Here is a 14,996-nt window from a genome sequence, read left to right on the forward strand (position 1 = left end):
CTGATTTTCAGACTGGCAAAGGAGATATGAGGGGCTGTCATGGGGGTGGATGGGGTGGGGAAGAGAGACTACAAAAACATGAGCTTTTGAATCTTGTATTATATCTGTGACTAACTTATTCCTCCTTGAGAAGAAAGAACACTTTACTGAAACCTTTGCTTATGAAATTTAGTAGAATTATGGCACCACCTTGTGGTATATGAAAAGTCTCTGTACTGTTACTGTGAAAGAGTAGTAGTTCCCAAACATTTTAATGAGTTGGCCAAAGACTGTGTCCCCCATCCACATTCAGCTTTACTGATGTTGGTCATCAAATGATCTGCAGCAATGTTTGCCATTTATTCTCAGACGAACTTGAGGAGGGAATTCCATCAACCATATGGAAAGCCGATTTTTAAAAAATGTATTGTGAATCATTTAAAATTCATTGCATGACCAAGCGACTGCAAGCTATGGTACATAAAAGGAACCATGTTGCTAGTCCCAAGTAATGCAGCCTTTTGACCTCTTTGGCTCAAATAATATGTGTGGACCAGATGTACTTTAAGGAAGCAAAGTGTGTGTTCCAGTGCATAAATTGCCATAGGCATTGAGGGTAGGCACAGCCTGAAAATGTGAGTGGGACCACATTGCCTGGCACATCCAGCCTCTGACTTTGCTTCCCCTCACCCCGCTCCCATTTCTTTGACAATCTTTGTGTTGCAAGTGTGTGCAAAGGGAGGCCTCCATGCATACAACTGTACATGCAAAACCTTCCCTTTTTCTATCACTGCACAGACTTTTTGGGAGTGAGGATAGGTAAGATGTCTCCGCTCATACATTTCTTGAAGATAAGAACCCTAACAGTCAAGAGGGCTTCTGAGTGGGTTTAAAAGGCCAGGTGCAATAGGAAGTTTTAAACAATTAAAAACCTAACAACAGTTTAGCGAATAGAACTAGCTTACTAGTTCATCCATGGGCTTACTTTTATTTAGATTATGAATAGATGTCTGAACTAGTATCACTCTAGGATGTTTTAGGTATAGCACACCCTCCTTCAGACTAGGCATCTAGGCTGAATGATCTGAGTAACCTTTCTCAACTGCAAGGTCATGACTGTGGCAATGGTGCAAGAAGGTACAAACAGGTGTGCTGGAAAGTCTGTATGTAATGTACAGTCAGGGCCAGAAATACTGGAAGAAGGATAACTGTTTTGGCAGTTGGCCTCTGTACACCATCACATTGAAGTTGAAAGGAAACACACCCAGATGGGAGCGAAGTCAGGACTTTCAGCTGTAATTCAAGGGGTTTGACAAAAGTGGGGCACTAACCATTCAGGAAGGACAGCCAGCGGCATACATACACACCCATCGTTGGTGGCTCATAAGTAATGGAACAAACCAACATTTCAAACTGAAGGATTGCCTTTAATACCTGGATGAAAATCCTTTGCCCATGGACATGACCAAATGCTGCTTTCTGCCTTCAGTCTTGTCTTCAGTAAGTGAAAAGCATGCAATGCTCTATTGGGCTGAGATCAGGTGACTGACTTGGCCATTGAAGAACATCCCAGTTCTTTGCCTTGAGAAACTCTTGGGTAGCTTTGGCTGTATGTTTTGGGTCATTATCCATCTGCAATATGAAGCGGCATCCTATCAGTTTGGCAGCATTTGGCTGAATCTGAGCAGAAAGTATAGGCCTATACATTTCAGAATTCATCCTGCTGCTTTTATCAGCAGTCAGGTCTTCAATAAACTCCAGTGACCTGGTTCCATTGGCAGCCATACATGCCCATGCCGTAACACCGTTTCCACTATGTTTGACAAATGATGTGGTATGTTTTGATCATGAGCTGTTCCTTTCCTTCTCCATACTTTTCTCTTCCCATCATTCAGGTCCAAGTTAATCTTGGTTTAATCAGTCCAAAGAATCTTATTCCAGAACTGGGCAGGCTTTTTTAGGTGTTTGCTGGCAAAGGCTAATCTGGCCTGTCTGTTCTTGAGTGTTACCAGTGGTTTGCACCTTGTTGTGAAGCCTCTATATTTACATTCATAAAGCTGTCCCTTGGCTGTAGATCTTGACAATGACATGCCTACCTCCTCAAGAGCATTCTTGACCTGGCTAGATGTTGTGAAAGGGTTCCTCTTCACCATGAGCAGAATTCTGCGGTCACCTACTTTAGTTGTCTTCCGTGGTCTGCCAGGCCTTTTGCTGTTGCTGAGCTTGCCAGTTAATTCCTTCTTTTTCAGGATGTTCCAAACTGTTGTATTGGCCACTCCCAATGTTTTTGCTATCTCTCTGATGGGTTTATTTTGTTTCCTCAGCCTAATGATGGCCTCCTTCACTCGCACAGGAACTTCCTTGGACCTCATGTTGGGAGTTCCAGTGAATAGCTACCAAATGCAAATGTAACACTCAGAACCACCTCCAGGCCTTTAATCTGCTTGATTGGTCATGGGGTACCCAGGAAACAGGCCACATTTAGCCATGCAGCTGCTTGTCAGCCATTCGTTCCATTACTTACGAGCCACCAAAGATGGGTGGGTGTGGATGCCACTGGCTGTACTTCCTGAATGGTTAGTGCCCCACTTTTGTCAAACCTCTTGACTTACAGCTGAAAGTCCTGACTTGGCTCCCATCTGGGTGTGTTTCCTCTCAACTTCAATGTGGAGGTGTACAGAGGCCAACTGCCAAAGCAGTTGTTGTTGTTGTTGTTGTTATTAAATTTATTAATCGCCCATCTGGCTGGTCACCCAGCCACTCTGGGCAATGTACAACATACAATAAAACAGTTTAAAACAATAAAATCCTACAGTAAAAACATTTTCTAAAATACCCTAACCCGCCCCAAATGCCTGCCTGAACAACCACGTTTTTAATGCACGACAGAAGCTCATTAAAGAGGGGGCATGGCGGAGTTCCCTAGGGAGGGAGTTCCACAGAGTGGGGGCCACCACAGAAAAGGCCCTCTCCCTCGTCCCCCCCAGTCTAGCTGTCCTGGCTGATGGGACAGAGAGAAGGCCATCCAAGGCTGATCTTGTTAAGTGGCCTGTCTGGTGCTGCTGGAGGGGCTCCTTAAGATAGTTATCCTCGTTCCAGTATTTCTGGCCCTGACTGTATGTTTCCCAGAAAAAATTATGCATGTCTAAATTCCATTTAAATGAAAGCAACTATATTCTGCAGTTAAAAATCGACAATGCATGTCATGTGAAAGGAATTTTGGTGTGCCTTATTTTCTCTGGTTGTAATGGATTGAAAGCATTATGACCATTATCTCCTGGCTTAGGTAGTAAAAACCCATTGCTCTCATAGTCGGGGAGCGGGGAGAAAAAATGGGCTGACCTCATACTGAAGAACTTTGCATAGTCAAGGGTTTGATATGGAATGGTGGAAAATATATTAAATCAGATTAAAATATATTAGGCTCTACAACAGGGGTGAGCAACCTCAGGCCTGACCCCAAACTGGCCCTCTGGGATTTCCCGGATGGACACACCCTCTTCCATTGCCCCCACCCCCTTTCCCCTAACCACCGATTTAGTAGAATATTTTTTGTAGAATATGGAGATGGTCAAACATTTCATATGGTTTTTTTCTCAAATGAAACTATAGGGGTGGGGAACCTCAAAACCAAGGACCAAATCTGGCCCTCCAGGGTTCCCCAGCTGGCCATGCCTCCTTCCCCTGACTCCACCCCCTTTCCCCCAACAGGTTGAAATGCCTCTCCTAAAGCATAGTTCCTGGCAGTAAGAGCATTAAGCTAAAACATACTGGTATTTCAGCCCTGCTCCTTATGCCTTTGTCCCTAGTCACCACTGGAATCCCCCCACCCCCGAGACCTTCTCCAAAGCTGAATTTGGCCCATGGGCTGAACGAGGTTCTCCACCCCTGCTCTACAAGATGTTATGCAGGTTTTGGGTTACACCTAGGACTGATGGGACAAACAAACTCGCAATGGCTGATTCCCTTATCTTTGGAAAAGTTAAGATAAACATGTTAGTTTTTATATTAGCAAAGCTGGAGATTAATTCTGGGTGTACACTAGGTTAAAGAAAAGTCAATAGAAGCCAAATTTGGTGGTGTTGCCTAGTATTTGAAGGGAAGGAAACTCTGACTAAAGTCATCAAGTGGCAGGTACTCATCTACTTCCATTTATAGAACCCCCACTCCTGAATGGCTAAGGGTGCAATCCTATGCATATTTAGACAGAATAAGTCCTCCAACTCCCAACATGGCTAGCTGGGCCATGCTGGGAGTTGTAGGACCTTTTTCTGCCTAAACATGCATAGGATTGCACCCTAAATATGGTATTTTCAAGTACTGCTCAACCATGTAGACAGACTAGGGCTGCAATCATATACCCACTTACCTTTGGCTGAAAGAGAGTGACTGGTCCAAGGTCACTGAGTTAGCTTCATGGCTTTGTGGGTATTTAAGCCTGGGCTGTCTTAGTCATAGCCCAACTCATCAACATTTTGGATACTAAATAAAATTAGGAAACTGAGAGGGAAGGCGCTGTATGCACAAAACATCAAAAAGGAAAAAAATCCAAAAGTGCCACTGAGTATGGACTGTAATAATGTATTTATTGTGCAGATCTCTAAAATACTTGTGGGCTGTAAAAATAATTTATTATGCAAATCTCTAAAAATTCTCTACGCGTTTCGAGACTAGGTTTCTTTCTCAGGAGCAATTGATTTCTTAGACGGGCCTGCTTCTGTTCCTGTTGAAACTCATCTGTTCAGTTGGCTATGGGTAAGAATAAATATGATTAAGTAACTGGTATCACTTCAGTGAGTTGTCTTACGTCTGGTTCTGGATTAAAACACAGAATATAAAACCAGTGAGAAGGTCTTTCAGTAAATAGGAAGGTACCAAAGATTCTTTTTTTTTTACACTTGCAGCACATGGAGTTGAAATATTGTGATCATACTTTATGACTAAAGTGACAATCTGGAAAATGTATTCCTTAAAGAAGAATACCAGCAGAGCTGTAAGGCAGTATGTTAACATCAAATTAATTATAGAACCTTATAAATCACTCTGGGGAGAGAGGGGGGAAGTGCCAAGGAATAAATACTTGCATAGTGAAACTACACTGAAGGCTTGGAATGATGTGGCTTTACACAATATGTATATTCATGTCAGCTGGTTTTTAAATGTGTGTTTATATATTTGTGGTCAGACTGAACATATTAATAAATTAGTCAGTGCAGTTAGTTGATTTAAGTCATTTATCAAATTGAAAATGTGGATTTTTTAAAAAGCTGCCCTTAATGGAAACGTATGGTCACTCAGATCTATGCTCTACCTAAATACTGAAGCACTAGAACCCATATTAGGTTTCTGTGCTACCAGGTATTGTCTTTCACTCCAATGATGGTAAAACCTGGAGCATATAACCGTGGTGTGTGTGTACAGTTGTCTCCTCTCATTACACTAACTTGTGATGCGTCTAGACACAAGGCTTTTATCATGCCATCTGCCTGCCTCATTCACAGGATTTTACAGGGATTTAGGGCACAATCCTATTGAGATAGGTGACTGCTTCCGAACTTGGAGGCGACCGCCTATCCGCCTATCGCCTATCCGCCTATCGGGGGTTGGACTCGATGGCCTTGTAGGCCCCTTCCAACCCTACTATTCTATGATATGATTCTATCCAAAGCAGGGCAGGAGAAGCATGGAGGGAATTGTTCCCTCCGCACTCCTCCTGCCCTGCATTTTTGGCTAGACAGCCAATTTTGGCTGTCTAGCCACAGGAGCATGAAACTGGAAGGAGGCTGCTGTACGACATGTAGGATGTGTCATACAGGCAGTTCCGCCCACCCCGAAACACTCCCAGCCACGCCCCTTTCCAGCTGCTCGGCACTCGTCTTGTGAGCGCAGAGGACAGGGCTGTTCTGCGCTGCCTTTGAGGCAGCACAGAAGTGGGGGGAGGTTGGTTCTCCAGGAACTGACCTCAGAGCGCGGGCTCCGAGGTTGGTTCCTGGAAAACACCATATCCTATGGCCATCTAACCGTTGTCTAGCGGCCATAGGATTGCTCCCTTATTTATTTATATATATTTAAAACATGTATTCTGCCCTATACCATCAAGATCTCAGGGCGGTGTATAGATAAAATTAATTTAAACACTATAAAGCAATACATAATTTAAACAGCTAAAAGATATTAAACCATTAAACAAGCTAATACCAATTTAAAAACTGTAAAACAATAAAACAGTTAAAACTGTGTGCAACTTTTGGGAATTCAATTAGCCCTCAAAGGGATGTCCAGATGCCGTCTTCCACTCATAACCCTTCTGTGTTTTCCCAGTGCGACTTCTGTCTTTCTTCCTACTGCAGAAAATCCATTAAGGAAGAAAAGGCGGTATAACTGCACAATGTTTTCTAATGTCAGGGTTGCCTCTGAGCACAGGGAGTGGCAGAGTAGTTAAGATTCTGAAGAACCGCAAGACGTGAGGGAGGAAGTTTCCCAGGCTTGTGCAGAGATGGATAGGCAGACTTCTCAGGCTTCAAAGGCACAGCTGGACAGAGCGTTCCCCTCTTCACACACCCCTGTGAGAGATAGCGAATAGGGAGAGGCGGGGCATGGAGAACCTGAATTCTTAGACACCAGGTGCAGATGCAGAGCCAAGAGAGAGATGGCAGGGGTGGAGCTTAGCTGGTCTGCCCGATGTCAACAGCTCACAAGGCCTCACAAGAGGCCTCACAAGAGAGAGAGATCTCCCCCCCCCCTTAAGTTAGGATAGTGAGCCCACCTTTACTTCAAATGGTGGGCAACTTTCGTAGCTTTCTTTTGAACTCCCTGAAGGCATTTCCTTTGTAGACTGTGAGTCACTGACTATTTGCATTTGTATGACCCACTGAAGTAATTGGATTAAAAGCTGTGGATTGAAGCTTCTTGTCTGTGTTTTGATTTGGCCTTTGAAGTTCAGCAGGGGCAAAAGGGATCCTGACAGCTAGGACTCCTCCGTCTAGAAGCCCTTGTGAACCACAGCTCCCATGAATGCAAAGGGTGATTTCAGTGTGATATTAGTGTGATGCTTGTCAGGTGGTAGATAATAGAGGATGCTGAGTGAAAATAGATGTATGATGCCCTGAAGCATACGAGTGCTAGGCTCCACACATATCCAAGTTGTAGATCCTGCCCTGTGGTGACTTTCTATTCTCCTGCCCTAATACCCAGCTTGACAGATCATGTAGAGCAGAGGTGCAGAACCTCCTGGGGTCCCAATCTCCCCCCCTCAGGGTTCCCCAGATGGCCACACCTCCTTCCCCTGGCTCCACCCCTTCCCTGGCTCCACCCCCTTTTCCCCAACCATCGATTATTTGGTGGTTTCCTGGCTTTTGTGCAGTTTTTTCCCCAATCAAGAAAGTCGAAATGCCTTTCCCAAGGCTTAGTTACTGACAGTAAGAGCTTTAAACTACAATATGCTGGGTTTTGCCCCCACCATTGTAATGTGGTCCCCATGAGTTTCTTCAGAATGGAATTCAGCCCTCGGGCTGAAACAGGTTCAATACCCCTGACGAAGGGATTTCCTTTCCCAGCACTGGATGTTCCTGAGTAGGTTGCTGGTATGCTGAGTAGGTTGCTGGTATGTTAACTCACAACACTTGCTTACAAAGGTTCTTCCTTTTGGCATCCATTTGATTTCACATCAAATTCCTGGTGCCAAAGTAGCCCTGTAGGACTGCTAGTGCTAGGGAAATCCTGGGGAATGCATAAGATTATGGGAGAATAACAGATACTTCATTCATATGGGGCACTGGTCAGCCATATTGCCCATTTTGATTGCCTCACATGAACTGACAGTAAATCGTATATCACAACCCTAGCACTGCCCAACAATCCCGGGAGAGATAAGGTGGCCTCTGTTGTTATGAAGCAAACTTTGTTGTGTCCAGTGTGAGGGAAGTAAAAATAACCTTTTTAACAAAATTCTCTAGTAATGGCAGGGTGGGAGTGGGGGTTTGATCCATATATTCTTGTCACTCACCTCAAAAGGATATTGTAGAGTTAGAAAAGGAGCAGAAAAGTCCAACCCAGATGATCAAGGGGCTGGGAGCAACTCCTCTATGAGGAACGGTTCCAATGGCTGGGACTGTTTAGTTTAGAAAATAGGCAAGTAAGGGGAGGCATGGTAGAGGTGCACAAAATTATGAATGGTGTAGAGAAAGTGGAGAGGGAAACATTTTTCTTCTCTCATAATATTAGAACCCAATGGGGTCATCCCATGAAGCTGATTGGTGGGATATTCAGGACAGATAAAGGAAAGTACTTCACGCAGTGCATAGTTAAATTATGAAATTCACTACCACAAGGTTTAGAGTACTTCTGCGCCAGCCTCAAATCTCACAACTTTACTGGGGCTTTCTGCTTCCGTTTTAAATGCAGGATCACGATGGGCCCCCATTACACATGCTTCGCTTCCTCTCCCCTTTCCCTCTTATCTGCATGTTCTATATATACAGCCACTAGATGGCGCTGTGGTCTAGCTCCTCTTGTTGCAAGATTTCATCTTTCCATGCTGGAACCCAACATGCCCAAAGCTCATTATCTCCAATCTTTTAAAAAATGGGATAAAGGTCATTTAGTGCAGGAGATGCCCTGCAGGTTGACAACGTCATGTAAAGGACCTGCAAACTTCCATGAGTAATCAGTCTCAATAGGAGGATAAAAGCCCTGTCTGGAGAAGCCCTTAGTGATGGCCACCAAGCTGGATGGCTTTAAAATGGGATTAGACAAATTCAAGGAAAATAAGCTATCAAAGGCTAATAGTCATTATGGCTATATGCTGCCTCCAGTATCACGGGCAGTATGCCTCTGTTACCAGCTGCTGGGGAACATAAAATCCTGGGGAGGATATTTTTGCACTCATGTCCTACTTGTGAGTTTCCCACAGGCAGCTGGTTGGCCACTGCATGAACAGAATGCTGGAGTAGATGGACCCTTGGCTTGGTCTAATTCAATATAGCTCTTTGTATGTTCTTATGTGCACTTCATCTCAGCTTTCTCTCTGTTGGGTAGGTATCCTAGCAATTTTGGTTCCTCTGATGATGAATGAGTGGAATCCAGCATTTTTATATATGGCATATATAAAAATGCTGTGTTTCACTCATTTACTGACAGTTCCTAAATTAATATGCTGTTCCTATATCAATAGCTCAGTCTCTCCAGATTTGGAAATTGAGTCCTCCGGAATAGATTCATTTGATTTCGGTATGGTTGTTCCAAAGTAACTGTTGTGAACATGGGACAATAAACTCAGTAACAGGGTAGCAAATAGCTACTACACATAGCACATAACATGCTGTCCAACTTACATGGACACACACTTCTAATCTTTACTACTCTGAAGTGTCCCTGTGGAATACATTTTAGTTAATTATTTCAACAGACTTCTTTGTGCTAGGAAAGTTAAGCCTACACATCAGTCGTAGCAGGATTGGTGTGCTAATTGTAGTGTTGCTTATGATTTCTGTCCCAATCATTGGCATATTGCCATCCACACATCTTATATTCTCAAACCTTCCCAGTGGAAAGCTCCATTAATCATAGCTGCTTTTTCTGGAAAAAAATATACAAAGTAAACAAAGCTATGGTCCCAGAAAATATAGAGGTGTGTAGATAGCACATGGAGATTATTCAACCGAACACTTGCAAGCTGGCACAGCAGGGTGTACTTGGAGCATTTAAAGTTAATTTTCCTCCTAATTAGATGGATCTGAGGCATATCACTGAACTCTTTACCTTCCTGGGACCGAAGCCTAGAACATTAGGCCAGTGACTTACTCATTTGGTAATTGAAGCAATCAGTCAGAGTAATGAGGCGGGAAGGTTTTCCTATGGCAGTGAGAAATATGTGGAACCACATGAAAACTGAACACGAGTTAGTGGTGTGAATGAATTAGTGTTGGTCTCTTGGCAACTTTGACAGTCATCCTGCTTGCTTTTCAGAAGCTGTGCTCAAAATCCACAATTTGTTCACATGCACAGTGTTAGAGGTGGCTTGAACTTTCAGAAAAAGAACCCCCCAAAAAGTGAATGATGAAAGGCTGACATAAATTGTTAGACTTCTGGTAGATCATCAAGTAGACATTCTTACTTCCCTTGAAGTAAGAATGTCTACTACATTCTTGAAGTAGACATTCTTACTTCCCTACTGTATTTTGTCCGGCTTAGTTTGTGAGCTGGATGGTGTTTCAGCTTTCATTTATAACTCTTGCATATCTTTCCATGGATGGCTTTTCAAATCTGATTTTCCAAGTTGTTTCCCCAAGGTAAAATAGGTTGGTGTGCCTTTTGTTTTATTTTACATACTCATTCTTGAGCGGGTTACGTTTAATACGAACCTATGCAACACTCAAATTTTTCTCGAGTCAAGAAAGGCTAGTGTCATTTGCAGATACAGAAAGCGATATAGAAACACCTGGTTTCAAGATTTATGTCTGTGCTTAAATCCTGAAAGCATTGGTATTTTATAGCTCTTTAGAGAGAAGGCAAGATCTACATTAGCACTTGTTAGTGTAACAGTTAATGCATTGCTGAACAAAAGTTCAACAAAAAAGGCTTAAAATAAAATGTCAAACACGAGAGCAAAAGCTTTAATGATTCTTAAAAAAAAAAGCATGGCTAGTTATGCTATACTTGCATTTTGAGGTGAATAAACATGAGGTCATTTTGGGGTGCACTGTTTATTTAAATAATGCTGTTTTTAATCAAATATTGTTTCTGAGAAATAATTAAGGTTTATTTTTAAATCCAGTCACTATAAGTATTTCAGTCTGAATAATGAAATATTTTTCTTCTAATCCTCCCACCATCAACAGGTATCTCCACCCTAACTGCAGCTGTTATAGTATTAAACTTAATATGTAGCTTTGGCCTGTAACAGCTAACAAAACTGAGAGCACAGACATAACCTTATGTACCTGTCATCTGAGTAAGCCAATGCATTTTCTTTTTTTTATAACATGAATGCTCATTGATTGGAAAGCCTTATCATAGCAGCCCACTGTAGTGAAGGGACAATGTTTAAGGGGTGGGTGCAAATGGCCTCTCAAAATTTTCCAACCTATTTGTGGGCAGAGAGATTGGTGGGAGGGCACCATATCACCCATTTTCTCCAGGAGAAGGAGGAAATTCCCTCAGTTTCTGTGGTGGAGCTCACAATTAGCAGTGGCTTTTTCCCTAACAAAAAACAACTGTCTTGGCAACTAGGCTACCATGCTGCATCCTCCACAATTCCCCAGAACTAGTGTTGTTCCAGGCAGGGTCAGCCCTTAGGCAGCAGATTTTGGGTGAAAGGCAGTAAATTATGAGTTATTTACTTTGTTGTTATTGCATTTTTTCTGCCAGTGGTGGGGAGAGGTGCTTGTGGGATTTTCTGCCTCATATGCCAAAATAACTTGGCAGGATTGGGGTACTATGCACCTTGACATGGAAGGCTGGGGCCTTTGCTTCTCCACCTCAGGCAACAACATGTCTTGGACTGTTCCTGGTTCCAGGGTGTAGTAGAGGGAAATGGCTGCTACCACAAAAAATGGTGGAAAATATTTTTTAAAAAAACAAACCTCAGACATTTTCTCAAAAATGTTTAGGCTCAGCTCAACTTAGTTTATTCCAAGCTGTAACAACAGGATGTTTCCCCTCTACGACTTCCCTCTCTTGCAGTGCAGTCTGAGGAGTGGAATTAGGTATATTTGTAAATGGGATCCTCCTCCCCAGCACTGAGTAGACACTTTGGGTTACAATGTGCCATACTGTTTATTGTCATTTAATTATATCCTGCATACGAAATGAAATATTCTGCCTGGATGCTGGAATCAGTCCCACAGCTTCCACCAAATAGGAGGGAAACTAAGGAAGTCAGAGGTTTTTAGCCACATCCATCTAAAGCACACCTTAACATCTGTGGTTCAAAATAGCACATATACAGGGCAGAAAAGGGCTGTGTGCCATGGAAAGTTGCTGATAAAAGTCACTGGTTTTCCCTGGTATCTCTCCCATTAGGTTGCAGTGGTGGAATAAGTTCTGAATTTAAAGTTTATGAATCTTTAGGATCTCTGAAACTCAGATGAAGATTGCTTAACTTATTCATGAATGGTTCTAATGAAACTTATGTGTCTTCCTGGCTGTAAGTAAAAGCGGTTTAAGTAACCATTGCACAGTAAAAACAATTATGGCTTATATTTGGAATAGCTTCAATTATAGCATGAGGGCAGTCTGGGAATTGCAATATTTGGGGCTGGCTCTAAAAGAGCCAAGCTCCCATCAGTTTGTCTTGACCAGTGACCAGATGGTACTAAGCTAAGTTCAGGCAGGATGTGAATCACAAGCAGGAAGTGGCAAAAGCTGATTTCCTTACTTTTAAAGTCCTTTGATCCTGCAGTTTGGGGGAAGGGGGCAAGAGAACAGAATGGAACATACATCAATGTGTGCAAAAGATGTGTGCAGATATGTGCAAAATAGTTGGAGCTCTGATCTAGGGAAGACTTAGGAATATTTGGTTGAATGCAAGCTACATGAGTTTTGATAAAGATTTCTGGCATTGTAAATGTTGATGAGGACATATGGAGAGACAAAGAAAGCTGAGTAGGACCTGTCCTGATAGGTGAGGAGGCAACTGCAGGTTGCCAGTTTCTAAAAGGGCTGGCATCAAGGGTAGACATAGTTGGGCTCCTGCCAAGGGCCCATACCCCAGCAGGGTCCTACTGACAGGAGCTCCCTGGACTTGTTCCTTTCCTTTCCTTTCCTTTCCTTTCCTTTCCTTTCCTTTCCTTTCCTTTCCTTTCCTTTCCTTTCCTTTCCTTATTATATTTCTATACCGCCCCATAGCCGAAGCTTTGTTATACAGTCAGGGCCAGAAATATTGGAAGAAGGATAGCTGTTTTGGCAGTTGGCCTCTGTACACCACCACATTGAAGTTGAAAGGAAACACACCCAGATGGGAGTGAAGTCAGGACTTTCAGCTGTAATTCAAGGGGTTTGACAAAAGTGGGGCAATAACCATTTAGGAAGGACAGCCAGTGGCATACACACACACACACACACAGACACACACACACACAGAGTTATCCTTGTTCCAATATTTCTGGCCCTGACTGTATGGGATGTCCAGTTTGCCCCATGAAGGGGTTTAGTGCAGCCACCCCCCACCTGATGGCTTCCAGGTATTATGAGCTACGGTTCCCACTAGCCATGACCACTGGCCAGTCTGGTGAAGACTGAGCGGAGTTGTAGTCCCAAAAACCTGGAGGCCGCCATAATAGGGAGGACTGGCTTAGGCTGCAATCCTGTATGAACTTCACTGGGAGTAAGTCCCAGGGGACACCAGTGTATATGCATACGATTGCCCTGCCAGTGGTTTGTGTGCAGAGTGCCCAGGTTTATTCTCCAACTAAGAAGATCAGGGAGCGGGAGCTAAAAGGGACCTCTGCCAGAGACCCTGGAAAATTGCTTCCTGTCACAGCAGACAATGGAGGGCTAGATAGACAAATAGTCTGACCTGGTACTAGGGATGAATGGATTATGTAAAATCCATTCTGTGTTTCACGGATTGTCAGGTGCCTTTTGTTCCATTGTCTCCCCATCGCCGGACTCATATTTTGTTTCTGAATTTGCGCAAACGTGCATTTGTGCAATTTTGCACATGCAAAAATGTGCAAATCTCCCCCACATTTCCATGCTTTAGCCTATGGGGGAAATGCACATTTTAGGCGAGGTTTTTTCATTTTGTGTATTTTTCTATGACAAAATTTGCTCAAAATTTGGGAAATTAGAAAAACAGCCTGCAAGTCCATGGAATCCACCCAACAGGGGAAAAGCTAGTCCTCTGCGGAATCCAGGGGTCGAATTCGTGAAAATCTGAAACTCATTTGTTTCCATTGTGGATTTCTCTGACACCCCTACCTGGTACAAGGTGTACAAAATTATGCATGGTGTGGAGAAAGTGAATAGGTGATATTTTTCTCCCTCTTTCATCATACTAGAACACAGGATCATCACATGAAGCTGACTGGTGGGAGATTCAGGACAAATGAAATATTTCTTCACACACCACATAGTTCTGGAATTCACTACAACAAGATATAGTTGTGGCCACCAATTTGAATGGCTTTAAAAGAGGGTTGGACAAATTCCTGGAGGAGAAGGCTACCAATGGCTACTAGTCCTGATGGCTATATGTTACCTCCAGTATCAGAGGCAGTATGCCTTTGTATACCAGTTGCTGGAGAACATGGGCAGGAAGGTGCTGTTGCACTCATGTCCTGCTTGTGGGTTTCCCATGGGCAGCTGGTTGGCAACTGTGTGAACAGAATGCTGGACTAGATGGACCCTTGGTCTGATCCAGCATGGCTCTTGTGTTCTTAAGACAGCTTCCTATGATCCCTCATATAAAGTGGTTTCTTGCTTTCAGGGAATAGTTGACCACAGGAAGATAATAGGTAGCCTGCTGACAATATCTGAGCCACCAATTGAGTGGCAGCCCAACAGTACTTTATATGCTGCTGCACATCCTTCATGCAGGAGAAGATTTGTACATTAATGCACATTTATAAATCACAGGACTAGACAGAGTGTTTGAGATCTGAAATGTACTGAGGCTACTTGAGATGGGTAACTGCTTAGCATGCTCGGGATTTACTGCTCACAGTTTTAAAAGGGTTATTTATTCTTTGTGACATTCACATACAGAAATCTTAACAGTTTTTAAGTGCATTATGGAAGGAAAAAGTCCTAAAGGTTGATGTTAGAGCGATCTAGACAGTTCATGATAGGCAGCTATCATCTCTGCCATCCTGTAAGGAAAATGGACTTGTAGGCAACACAGGACCATAGAATGCAATTGGCTGAAACGAAACCAGGCATATAATATAGATGTTCAGCCTCATGGTAATAAAACAGGTCTCCTGGCTCTGTCTATATAAATCTGGAGAACTAATGAGCACCAAGAGGATGCAACCCATTTACAGGCTAGTCATTTGTAGTGCTGATACTGCCCATGT

Source organism: Heloderma suspectum, chromosome 5 (genome assembly GCF_057233095.1).
Source record: "Heloderma suspectum isolate Gila_16-S chromosome 5, 16-S_ref, whole genome shotgun sequence".
Classification (NCBI taxonomy): domain Eukaryota; kingdom Metazoa; phylum Chordata; class Lepidosauria; order Squamata; family Helodermatidae; genus Heloderma; species Heloderma suspectum.